Consider the following 14039-nt stretch of genomic DNA (forward strand, 5'->3'; position numbering starts at 1 on the left):
TCTAGTCTTGGAGGTGTTTCTGGTGATTTCCTTGTTCAAACACACCTGCTTCAGCTCCTCAGGTAAACAGATTTTGTGGTTGTTTCAGAAAGAAAATCACCAAATTGTCCTAGTCTGTGAAATAGCGGTTTTTATCATTACTCAGCAATTAGTTCCCTTGTGCAGTTTTCTTTCAGATGTAATCTGTTTGAACTATCTAATCAGCATTTTCAGGAGCATTTAAATTTCATTTAAAGTTTAAAACATGACATTTTTAATTAAGCATTTAAAATTGCTGACTGAAATAAAGACAAAAACATATTGCTTGTGTATACATACTTTATTTAAGTTATCAATGTTCAAGCATGAAAAAGCACTTGAGGGGACTTCAGAGGTCTCTTAATTCAGCTTGTTATGCATTTCCTCCTTTTTCCTTTCCGTGCTCATGCCCGTGACCCTTTCCGTGCTCATGCCCGTGGCCCTTTCCGTGCTCATGCCCGTGGCCCTTTCCGTGCTCATGCCCGTGGCCCTTTCCGTGGTCACTCCCGGGGCACTTTCCATGGCCCTTTTTGTGCTCACCCTTTGTGTCCTGGCAACCCTTTTCACATGAGTGCAAATTCATACATGCATTCACACACACACACACACATATATATACATTACTTAACGTACACAAGGTTTCCATAGAAACATTGACATCCTCTTTCTGTATCCTGTATCCACTACAATTTTGAATATCTGTATATTTATATATTTTCAGTGTGTGTGAATTTGTGTATATGCGTATGTTTGTATATCTATACTGTCTATACTGAAAAAGGGAAGCTGACATTACCATTTGTGGGTCATGTGGATCTAAAAAAAAAGGGTGCAGAACATTAGTTTTTATTTAAGTAAAATATCTAAGTAAAATGGTAACTCATTTATACAAAATACTCACTTGGTTGTGGCTCACTCATTATGAAGTTCTCTGTTATAACAGATCTGACACTGCACTGCATGATGAAAGAGATCATTAACACTGCCTAACTAACTTCATTAATTTCTCTTTTAATGAAGCATTCTTTTTCATGCTATCATTCATTTGATACTGCAACAGTTTTTCTGCCATGTAGTAGATCAATGATGAAAAGTGTTTTAAAAACAATACTGCTGTAGGGTGATTAATATATGTCACTCTAATAATGGAAAAACAACTCTGAAAAGTAATTCAATGCATCTTACCTGTTGTCTCGACAAGTCCACCTTCAATGGAATACTCCTTTCTGTGGAAATTTATGATGTAGCCACACCCTATTGCAGATAAACAGGTAAAGACAGGAAGAGCTTGTTCAGTGAGTAGAGGGGAGGAGCCTTAGTGGTTGATATGGGTTATGGGAATGTTGGCTGATCTGTACTACAATATATTCCAGCCTATCATTATGCTTAGTTCAGTGTTGTGGTGCTGTTCTCACACCTAAATTGCACAGAGAGGAAGAGAAAGAAAGAAAGAGGTGGAACTAAATACAATACACTTTGAACAGTAACACTTACTTGTTTAATTTCCCGCACTTTGTATCTGAAATGATTTAGGGTATTTTTTAGAGATTAAATGGCATTCAGACACCTTTAAAGTATTTCCAGTTTGTCAAATGAATGCTCTCCCCATTTTACCAAAAATGTTTGGACAAGCTTATGCAGTAATGTATGTTTCATGTATAGTTTAACTGTTCCTCATAAGTAATTACAAGTAGGTCACAGATTGTGTAGATCATGTTCCTAATGATTTGCTTTCTATAAATGTGAGCTGATGTGAGCGGATGTATCACCTGAATAAGTGAATGGAAGCTGAGTAAAGGAAGTACAGTTGATACAGCAGTATTAAACTAAGGACATGATCAGCAGCCCTGGTTAAGCATTCACTAGCAAGAAGGTTGATGGATCTTTAATGTAGGAACACCTTTGCAACACCTGTACGCACCTAGCTAATAGAAAAAAACCTGAAAACTAGGTTTCCTAATTCTGCAGGCATCCTACAATATGTTTGTCATCTTTTCATGGCACATCCACTATAGAAAGTGAAAGAAATTTCAGAATATTTCAAGTTAAAACCAACAGCCTGAATTTTAGTTAAGTTAAACCAGTGGTCATTGTGTCATGATTTCATCGTTTGTATAAAAGTATTGCAGTGTAAGTAAATGTAATGAAATGTGAAATGGTACAAATAGATTTGAAACCTCATATATTTCTCCTTCACACCTTGCAAAATGCACTAAAGAGGGTGTTATTTGCGATGGTGAAAGCAACTTATTTAAAGGAAGGGAACTCTTAGAAAAAAACAGGCAGGAACACTGACAGCTGAAAAAAAGGAATTATAATTATGGTTTGCATTTACACACTTTACATACCAGACAGGCAGATACCTGTTTCCAATAAAAGGGTGTCCCCAAATGCTTTACGTCAGATTATGTTTACAACACTGATAAAGCAAGCAGGAATGTTTCTAACATTTCTACACTTTTCTGTTTGCAGTCCTCCAGTGAAGGTTATGGAAAATAATTTTTCCTGATTCTGAATGCTTGCTTTCTTCTTTTATTCTTCTAGATTTAAGAGTGCTGGCATTACATTTTGGAAAGGGTTTGTAGTGCGTCATTTGATATAAGCCAGAGCTGGTGCTTCAGCTGAATCAGTGGAGTTAAAGAGAATGTAACACATTTAGCCATTAAATATCAATGAGTCCAGAAAATGTTATACTTTTGGAACATGGATTTAGTGCCTGTCAAGACACTTTAACCAGTTATATCTTGTAACCCATATATTCACAAATTTCAACATGAATTTATTTTTAGCAACCATGTTTTAGTATCATTGTTTTACTATGATTTGTAAGTGCACAGAAAATCTACAGTGTAATTTGTATAATAAAAAAAAGACAACACACCCTCATAAATGCCACAAAAAATGCAATGGGGCATCAACTGTCAGTGAAATCCTGTCTGAAATGTCTAAATCTCAGGCAGGTTGGGCCAGGGGCTGAACTTGTCACATGATTCTGGCTTTGTTTACAGTGTGTGCATGTGGGCACTCCCTTTTTTGTAACTGCTCATACATTTGAACTGAATAGAAACATCCTGTGCCTGATCCTCAATTCTTTAATGTTATCATTAGATAAAGTAGACCTGTCCTGTAAATCCTTTATTTCCACTAATTAATGTTTTGAAATATCCCATGTTTATAAGTATCACACTTTATAAGTATTAATCTGAGTGCTTCTTATACCATTTCATATTTAATCCCTCTGTATGTCCTCAATTGGCATTCCATTGTTTAACATGATCTGATCTGTATTCTCGTGCATACACACAGTGGCCACTTCAAAACTGTGCCTAATTTACTGACATATCTCATACAACTAGTTATGAGTTACAAAATAATTTGTGTTTGTGTAATTTGTGTTAACTAACTTGCCAGGAGTGTAACTGGTTATATATGACCACAAATAGTTATGAAGATTAGTGACTGCCTGGAGCGCAGTTAAGACGCAACAAAGCATATGCACTTTGTTACTGTACTTAAGAACATTTTTTATACATCTGTACTTGAGTATTTCTGTCACTTCATACATTTTATTGCTACTTATATTTCAGAAGAAAAATCTGTATTTTATACTCACTACATTTTAAAACCATGCTTGTTGCTTTAAATGTTTAGTCATTATTTTAAAAAATAATGCTAAAAAAAAATGTCAACTTCTATTCAGGCACTTCACCAACTACCAAGTTGTTAACCATTCAAAATATAACTGGATGTGAAGCCAGAATGTATCCTTTGGGAAATATATCTGCACGTTTCTACCAGTCACCAGTCATGACTGCAACCTCTGCAGCTTATAGGTCCTGCCTCAGCAGCAAGTGAGTGACATTTCATCACAGCTGGACTGATTTTAGTCCCAAACGTTATGCATATATTCATGCATAGATTCAAAGAATTTTGAGAAAACATTCCGTGTGGCCGTTGATTAGGATGGTAGTACTCAAATCTTGCTATTTTTATTAAAGATGGCATGGTTTTACATGGAGATGGGCATCTTTTTTTTTTTTTAGTATAGACCATTACAAGTATAGACCATTACAAATAAACAATGATTGCTTATTATGTTTTTAAACCCACAGTTGGAGGCATTTAAGAATTTGACCATGTGTGTATTCTAAAGCCTACTACATACTACATGCATACTGATCTAAGAGCATGTACTTTAAAAAGCTCTATACAAATACCAGAGTATTTATACTTTTACTTGGGAAAGGGACTTGTGTAGTTCTGTCATCTCTGGCCTAGAGCATATAAATAGGTGCACTATGTATCCACTGTATTCACTATGAGCTCAGAAATATGGCAACCATCTTATTGCATCATATGTATATGACAGGTATAGCTAAAAATATGTTTCTTCTAAAATGGTTGCTAAGTGTCTGTCTGTGTGTATCTTTCTCTCTCTCTGTCTCTCTCAACATCTGAAGAACATTCCAGGGAGTCAAAATTACAGTGAAGTACTCAACTTTTAAAGAACAACAGGATGTTTTGGAAAACGGTCCTTCATTCGTTGTGCAAAGTGCTTCTGCTTCTGAAGAGGAGGTGAAACCAGTTTGTTAGAAAAAGTAAATGCTTAAATCATAACATATATTCAATCATAAATTCAATTCCCCACTTGCCCTCAGGTGATCTTTTTCCTTCAAGCTCGGGTCCTCTACCAGAGGCCTGGGTGCCTGAGTGTCCTGCGTAGTACCTTAGCTGTTCCCAGGAATGCACTCTTCTGGACCGAGATCTCTGATGTTGTTCCTGGTATCTGTTGGAGCCATTCTCTCAGTTTGGGGGTTACAGCCCCTAGTGCTCCGATTACCACGGGAACTAAAGTTCCCCCCCCCCCCCCCCCCCCCCCACATATTTTCTATCTATTCCTCCAGCCCTTGGTGTTTCTTGAGCTTCTCGAGTTCCTTTTTCCTGATGTTGCTATCACTTGGGACTGCCACATCTATCACTACGGCCCACTTCTGCTGTTTGTCCACCACTACTATATCCGGTTGGTTAGCCATTACCATCTTGTCTGCCTGATCTGGAAGTCCCACATTATCTTATCAAGGTCATTTTCTACCACCTTTGGGGGTGTAGACGTTGGAACTTTCAGCCTGTACATGGCACAGGTGTTTCTGTACACTATGTCAGCTACTTGGTTATGGCGTTCCATGTACTGCCTGCTAGAATCTTGCATCCCGCTGCTATGCGCCGGATTGTCTCAGGGGCATCTTTGCACAGCCTGCATCAGGGGTCCTGCCTGGTGTGGTAGATCTCAGCCTATACTGATTATGTGTTTAGTTCTTGTAACTGTGCTGCCATGATTAGTGCCTCTGTGCTGTGTTTCAATCCAGCCTTTTCGAGCCACTGGTAGGATTTCTCCATATCAACCATTTCCACTATCTACTGGTGGCACATACCATGCAGGGTTTATACCTCCCATAATTGTCCCTGTTACTCCTCTTTTCCATCCTCCTCGGGTTGCTGCTGTCTGTGGTACTCACTAAGCACTTGGTCATTTGGGGCCATTATCTTGGTGTATTCCTGGATATTGGTTGTTTCACCCTGGATAGCGGCTCTTATGCTCACTAGTACTCGACCCACATTCTTCTGCTTAGTGTACAGTCTCAGAGTGCTCAATTTGGGGTGAAACCCTCCATGCATTGAGAGGAGTTTCCTTGTATTGACGTCAGTGGCTGCTATCTCTTCTTTAGGCTATCTTATTATGCCAGCAGGGTACCTGATGACTGGCAGGACATAGGTATTGTTAGCTTGGATCTTGTTTCTCCCATTCAGCTGACTTTGCAGGACTTGCCTCACTCTTTGTAGGTATTTGGCTGTAGCTGCTTTCCTTGTGGCCCCTTCATGATTCCCATTTGCCTGTTGGATTCCAAGGTACTTGTAGCCTCAACATCTTACCCTCTGATAGTGTGATCGCCTCTGTTTTAGCCATTTTCCCTATCCTTGTAAACATATGACCACACTTATCAAGTCCAGACAACATTCGAATGTCGTTGCTGTATATCCTTGTGAGCTTGATTAATTAATGACTCAGTCACTTCTTACAGTTTGATGTCATCCATGTGCAGTTCTTTGAATTCTTGATGAAGTCTCTTAAAAGTCCTGTTGATGTTATACAGACTCAAGCATTCCAGGATCCATTGTGGGGCATTGAATTATAGGCTTTCTTGTAATCATAGGCTTCCTTTACAACAAGCTGTCCATACCTGAGGCATTGGAGACTGCCAAGCAAAGATTAACAGCTCTGGCTGCCCGCTTGAAGAGATACACACAGGTAGAAGCCAGGAGAATAAGCAGGATGTTCTCTCATATGCCTTTCTAATATTGGTCAGTCTTCAGCTTTGGTGGATTTATGCTTATGCCCTGCCACTTGGAGTACATTTTGCACAGCTCGTGGTAGAAATAAGCAAATATTCTAATTTCATAAAAATATAATACTCCAAACAATGCGCAAATAATTCCAAAAATTATAATACTCATGGTAGAATAATTTTAAGTGAATTGATCATAACATTACATAACATCAGAAAAAGTAGCTGAAATGTTTAAGAGAAAATAATTATGTTTTAAAAAGCAATATTACACATTGAAATGGAAACGCTGCTCTGAGTATATGGCTAATAAACTTTAATTGCTCAAAGAAATACTCTTTCATTCAAAACTTAAAAACCTGCTTGACAATATTATTTCCATTCAAAATTCATACGTGAAAAACACATGGGCTCCATTCAAACAAAAAACAAAAGTTTATTTTTACTTTTTAATTTATGAGAAAAGCATTATTTATTTATTTGCCAATTAATTGGTTCTTCTCTTAATGTGTCCAAAATAAAAAAAGATTCAGTTTCTTTTGCATAAAGACAGTGCTTTAAATAGGTCATCATGCTAATTGTTTGTTGTTTAACAGTGTGTTTTTATAACTTAGCATGTCCAGAATATTGTGTATTGATATTGATTAACTTGGCCCCTATTAGCAAAACTTCTTAAAGAAAGATTGCTGATCTGGGATCAGAGCCCTTTCTTAATTACTGATGGAAACAGATCTTAGATCAGCACCCCTGCTAGTGAAAAGCTTTAAAATACAGACAACAGAAGATATGCGAACCGATTTAGTCTTTATTTTCCGAAAAACATCTTTTCTTTTAGGGTTCTAGAGTAGGCCTATACTTCTCATCCAAAAGGACTGGTGCTAAAATGTTGGCAGCAAAGAGATTTTCCCTTTACATTTATAACCTAAAAATGTGCTTGATACAATGTTAACCAATACATATGATAAGCATGCACAGGAATCATGATGATTAGGAATAGGCCTTAAAAGAGGTGCAGTATTATTTCTAGTAAACAAGCACATACCACGAGCTTTACCCCTTCGTTGATAAGACCCAGTTGTCTGGAGTAACAATTCAGCCGTTATAAAAGCGTCTCGGGTCTGCACGCATGCATATTTTTATCCAGTGTCCAATTCATTGTCTATGAGAAGTGACTCCTGACTTAGTGTCTACTATATCCCAGGAAATTGCACTGCCGTTACTACATAATCAATGCTGTTCGCTTCTTCAGGGTTAACTAGCTGTTAATGTCATGGTTGACTGATACGTTAATGAGATATTATTATATGTGTTAGACATTTTAGCTAAACGGATTCTGCAAAGGAAATACTCTAGTGTTATCTTAATTTACCTACCTATAGCTAAACTATTCATTTAGAGTTTCTTAGCTAGCTAGCTAATGTCATATCGGAGGTTAAGAGCTACTAAAAAAACCAAAATGCCTTACATAAATCACATTAGTTCTTTGTGACAGTTTCTTATTGGTAAAATACATTTCAACTATACTAGGAAGTAAGCCAGTCATAAAGCTAGCTAATGTCAAAACAAGCTGGTAAACTCCCTAGCTTGGCAATGAACATTTAAATAATATTTAAATAAATATTATGCATGTGATGTAAATGGTGGACAACAACTCAAGAAATTGAATTGTAGCTGATGCAAAATCGCAAAAGCGTGTTGTCTTTGGCTGCAATAATTCAATGTACAGTGAGATCCCCATGCACAAATAGCCCAAAGATCCCAAAATATCCAAAAAAACTCAGAAAATTCGTCAATGTTAAAAGGGCACATTGGAAAGGAACAACTGCAGTGCTTTACCACAACTATGGGATGCAGAAAGCTGGGCTCACACAATGACTGGCTCTTAAGACTGCAGCTTTTCCAACAATATGGGCATGTAAAGAAACTAAAGAGAGGTGTTCAAGAGCCTCTGTGTGCGTGGAAGTAAACAGATTAAGTGCAATTACTTTGCTCATTTTACTTGACATTAGTTAACATTAGCTAGCCTTGCTAGCTAGCTACCTAGGTTAGTAGCTGACTTGCTAAACTTGGTTCCACACTAGGCTAAAACTACTCCACGTAACGCTAGTTGCATTAAAGAAATGTATATAGTATTTTATGAATGCGAATTCAACGTAGATCGCTTTTACTTTTAACTGAATATTTGCATTTAGCTAGACAGTGCGGAGTTTCAACCCTACTCCAGGTGTTCGTGTATGTGGGGAGAAGAAACACAATCCTCGAACACACTCGGGTACACAATTAATTGCGCCTTTATTAGAACTCTCCGGAGAGCCACTACACCACGCCGGGTGCACCTAAATCAGGAAGTAGCTCTGCCTTTGCCGACGAACAAACATACATATATAGGGAAGACTGCACCCCAAACACCTCCTCACAAGCATTCTTTGCGTTTCCCACTCCATTTGTTTAACTTAATGCGTTCTCCTCCATTGCGAAGTTTCTTTGTAAAGCTGCAGTACTATATGCAACAAGCCTATGCATTATCTAATACTCCTCACCCTTTAAATAATGCACTGTAATTACTCGCCCACATTCTATACTTCATGCTATGTCACGTGCCTTCTATCGCTAACCCCATCCCACAAGATACTGTCAGTAATAGCTAGTGCGAAGTTGCTAATGTTCGTTATTTACCTAGCTATATTTCCAATAATGATCCAGCATCTTTCCAAACACTTGAGCGGTTAAAATTGGCAGTTTTTTAAAGGTTTTTTTTTTCAATATACGGAGTTAACACTAGAAATTCAGTAGAGTCAGCTATGCATACATTTTAAGGCTAGACACATAATTAACCTACCAAAAATACATATTGGACCACTAAAGCAGAAGCATTAGCTATCTTACAACATTATCAAAAGGGGGCACTGCTAACTAGTTAGCTAGACACAAGGCAAGCTAGTAAAATGAGAAATATAACCAGTAGCTAGCTAGCTAATCAAACACCCCTGATATAAATAATTGTTAAAAGACAAGATTACGTTTAGTAATACTTTTTACATTTAGGATCAGTTTCATAATCTTTGTCAAATTCCAAAATATCTTTGGAACCTGAAGAACTAGCACTGGAAAATTCACAGCCTTTAAGAAACTGTCATAATTGGTGCACTGTTAAGAACTGCCACTAGAAATCTGATTGGCTGGAGTTTTGGCACAAACATTGCAGCGTTTTACACCAAGCAGATGTAAAATGTGAGAGATTTGTGGAACTGAGTGCAAACATAGCTCACAAGCATGTAAGAGTTTCAAATGCAAAGAGGCTTATTACGTTTTCATGTTTTGAATGGAATGCAAGTGTATTGCACCATTTAAGTGTATTGAATGGAAATAACACTGTCAATCAGGTTTTCAAGTTTTGAAAGCTAATTTTTGAGCAATTCGAATTTATTAGCTGTACGTTCAGAGCACTGTTGTCCTCTCAGATTGTAATATTACTTTTTAAAACAAAACATCTCTCAAACGTTTTGGCACAAAATTAACTTAATAAGAATCTTATTCATACAAAAACGTACATAATCTCATTTACTACCTTTGGGGCAACACCAAAATACTTATGTATACAAAGACTTTACGTTTAAATGCTTGCAGAGGCTGGTTGTGGACAGTGGTCACAAATTAACAGAAGAAATAATAATTTATTGTCTTTTCTCATTTCATCATTGTGAGTTAAAGATCTAAAGATCTAATCTAACTAATATAAATAATATAACTAAATAATTTATACTTAAACTGCTAATGTCATACAATAGTCCTATGGAACACAAGTCTTAAGGAAAATAGGGAGAATAAATAATAAATGAAAGCACCCAAGCAAACATAATGATGCGTGTTGTGAGTGCAACATGATCATATGATGAAGTGATACATGAATTCAAGTTAATAGAAAATACAACACTAGAAACTCACTCATCTTGTAGTAATATTAATGCCATCTGCACGAGTTTCACCCCTGAGGAAACATGTAAAATGTTCCATTACAAATTACTTCCTTATAAATTAATGCAGTCTGAGGACTATCAGAATTGACTCCCCTGGAAGCCATGCATCTGGGTATTAAGTCAAAATGATGTTTTAAAAGCATATTGTCCAATAAAGTCTAGCTGTTTTGCAAGTAAAACTAAATATATTTTGAAGTGCCAGTGAACCTGTGACGTACGGCGTCAATAGGTTTTAATGGGTCCTGCTTCCATGGGTCTCTAAGGAAAAAAGTCATGTTAGATTATGATGATCTGCAAGAAATTACTGCTGAACAAACAAGCTGTGAAGTTAAACACTTCCTAGCCCAAAATATTGATTTAGAATCAGAGCGTTACATATTTAATCAAGAAACTTTTGTTTTGACATTTTAGAGGGGGCTGGGCTTCCCGTGTAATCTTAGCAGTCATCTCTGCTGCAGCTGCTCATTCCAAGGGCAAACTATAACATGCTGTCAAATCTGCTAAAAAAAATTGCAGGCTATTCTCATATCCACTGAAAATGATGAGTGAAGTAAGACTGCTGCCAGATCCTCCCACTCAATTTCACCTGTCCATAAAATTCTTCTGGAAAATATTTGTTACAACTAGAACCAGCATACAAAGAAATTTTGTGTTTGTATCTTTTCCACTACTAGCACTATCAGCCAGTGCACCAAGTTGTGCATGGTCAAGAAAGTTGCTAGTCAGTTGCAGATGATGTGATAAACCTTTCTTCATTACCCTGTATACACAGTAGGATACATAATTAGATACCCATGCAATGACATGCACACTCAACCTACACTTCTCAGGTCTGAATATCAAACACACAGAATTTTAAAAATCCAAAGAAAGTACTAGAGAACACTGTACTGAGGCTAATTTCTTTTTCAGTAGGTTGCCAGAGCCAGAGAGAGAGTTCCTTTTATGCAGAGCCGCACAAAGGAAAATACTGAAAAAGGCTCCACTGCACCTTTTTTGGTCATATTTAGATAAATAATAATGAACACTGTATTATACCCCTGCATTCTGTTTCCATGCCTAAGCTAGGAAAATACTACATTTATCTTAATGCCAGGATGTGCTATACTCTACATATATTCTAGAGTAGGATGGATTTTAGAAAAGGAAGAAATAAATGTGTGCATGTATAGTTGTATTAATTCCTGCATATACATAAATGATGAAGTTATACTTGTATAGCACCTTTCTCAGAACCCAAGACCCACTGTCTCTGTGTCTTCTAAGTTGAAATAGTGGCACAGCATCTCATTGTTATGAGGAACACCAGCTAACAGACATGCCTTTTGTTATTCCCAAAAAATCATTGAAAAATATTTGTACAAATAAATATTTGTAAAAACCCACTATCTGTGCTTGGCCAAATGCCATATTCTTATTTGGCTCCATCCCTACTAAACAAATTTATGAACTGAGATGCCCCTGTTCACTCCATTGTCCCTATCATGCACATCACTTGTGGATGACGGGATGTCTAGCTGTATGATCTGTCTCTGGGCTTTTACAGGTCTGCCAATACCCAAATTTTAATCACAAACCTATCTATGGTTCTGCTGCATCATGAAACAGGTTGCCATGATAGTTTATTTAGTCTGGATACATGTGCATGTGAAACAGGATTCTGTAGGACATGCTTTATCTGTCATGCTTTATCAATTCTTTTGCAAAAATTGAACAACATTTCAAACATGAAAACCTAATCAAGAGGAATCATGAGGCAGCAACTATTAGATATGAGATCTACCCTTGGAGTTATAGCTGAGATAGTTTAGAGTTAACACAATTTCTGACAGTGTTAAGAATATCTGTGGGAGGGTTAATTTCAAGTTCTTCTCTTACATCAAGAAAATGCTTTAAATCTCCATCTTTATTAGGGATGACTGTGATTAAATATTTAGTGTCCATTGAATAAAGTAGGGAGTTGGCATAGAAAAAGATCAGCTGTTATCAGCCATTTGTCTTGTTTCACTGTATCAGTTTCAAAAGATGTAATAAACTGTACACTGGAAAATTGATTATTTCACTGAACACCTTCAGGTTATCAGAAGTAAGGAATTATTGTTTTCAGGGGCATAATACTATTAATAATAATAGACATGATAATAATGGACATTGCATGATTAATCTACATTGCCAGTTGTTGCTATAGCAGAAAGGAATTGAGGCGATGGAAAAAGAACCAATCTACATGCTCTGAACTTTGGACCCCATGAAATGTTATGATTTAAACATCTGATATTTTGAACATAAACTGACTTCACCTCATAGAACTTCACAAGTACTTTGTTTGCACAGCTGATGTAGGACCTCTGTCCAAAACATCCTGTTTTTTGGAAGCCTTGGTCTCCACAAAACCATTGAAGATGTCCTGTTATATCTGACATCAAGACATCAGAAGTCAAAGACAAATTTATTTATACAATACTTTTTACAACATGCTTTTAAAATATTTAGGTCCAGACCCCCAATGAACAAGCAAGTAGCAACAGTGGCAAGGAAAATCTCCATGGATGGATTAAGGAAGAAACCTTCAGAGGAGCAAAACTCAAGAGGAAACCCATCCTCTTCAGGCAGCCCATCTTATAACAATCCATGCTATGCTAAGCAGCTGATGCTTTATGATCTGTAAATTGTAAGGTGGAGCTTCCATAGATTGGAATTTTTATTCCAGAACATCCAACAGATGCTTAATAGAATTGAGATCTGGGGAGGTTGGGGGGGCAAATACCTCACCTTGAAATCTGTAATGCTCCTTAGATCATTCCTGAAAAATACTTGCATTGTGGCAAGTTGTACTAATCTGCTTAAAGCCATACACAGATACATATAAGATATATATTACATAATGTATACATTATGTATAAATAATGAATATATAATAAAGATATATTGCATATTGAGTTCAGGCATTTCAGCTGCTCCCATTTTACAAGTGTAAAAAGCCAAGCACATCTTCATAGAAACTGGCAGTAGAAAGCGTCATAAAGAAGAGTTCAATAATTGTAAAAATAGAACTGTCAAAGAGATGCCACCTGTTGCCCAAACTATGGTCTATTAAGTTCTTATCTACCTCTACTGCTATGCACATTTATAGTCTTTCATAGAGATAAAGGTGATTAAATCACATTGACCACCATAACCATGTTCAACCACAGATTGATACTCAGGACTGTAAATCAGTGATGGACCATGTTCCTGTGGATCAGTGATGGATCAGCGATGGACCATGTTCCTGTGCACCAGTGATGGATTAGTGATGGACCATGTTCCTGTGCACCAGTGATGGATCAGTGATGGACCATGTTCCTGTGCACCAGTGATGGATCAGTGATGGACCATGTTGCTGTGGACCAGTGATGGATCAGTGATGGACCATGTTCCTGTGCACCAGTGATGGATTAGTGATGGACCATGTTCCTGTGCACCAGTGATGGATCAGTGATGGACCATGTTCCTGTGCACCAGTGATGGATTAGTGATGGATCATGTTCCTGTGCACCAGTGATGGATCAGTGATGGACCATGTTCCTGTGCACCAGTGATGGATTAGTGATGGACCATGTTCCATTAGTTCCTGTAATTGTGATGCCTGATTGTTGTCGTATGGTGAAGGTGACACCAATATGTAGTCACTTTTGATTAGTAAGTGGCTTGTTCAAGC

The 14039-nt window shown here is 37.3% G+C and overlaps 1 non-coding gene across 1 annotated transcript; it reads right to left on the reverse strand.

Annotated features, from left to right (window-relative positions):
* Positions 1-304: 304 nt before the first annotated feature.
* si:dkey-248g15.3 (uncharacterized) lies at positions 305-1285 on the reverse strand. Its single transcript, XR_014125489.1, has 4 exons — positions 1204-1285; positions 920-974; positions 815-834; positions 305-577 (listed from the first exon to the last, which is right to left on the reverse strand). It is a non-coding gene; the product is annotated as an uncharacterized si:dkey-248g15.3 (transcript).
* Between the last annotated feature and the right edge of the window lie 12754 nt (positions 1286-14039).

This window comes from Electrophorus electricus, chromosome 10 (assembly GCF_041902795.1).
Source record: "Electrophorus electricus isolate QZ-2024a chromosome 10, ASM4190279v1, whole genome shotgun sequence".
NCBI classification, from domain to species: Eukaryota; Metazoa; Chordata; class Actinopteri; order Gymnotiformes; family Gymnotidae; genus Electrophorus; species Electrophorus electricus.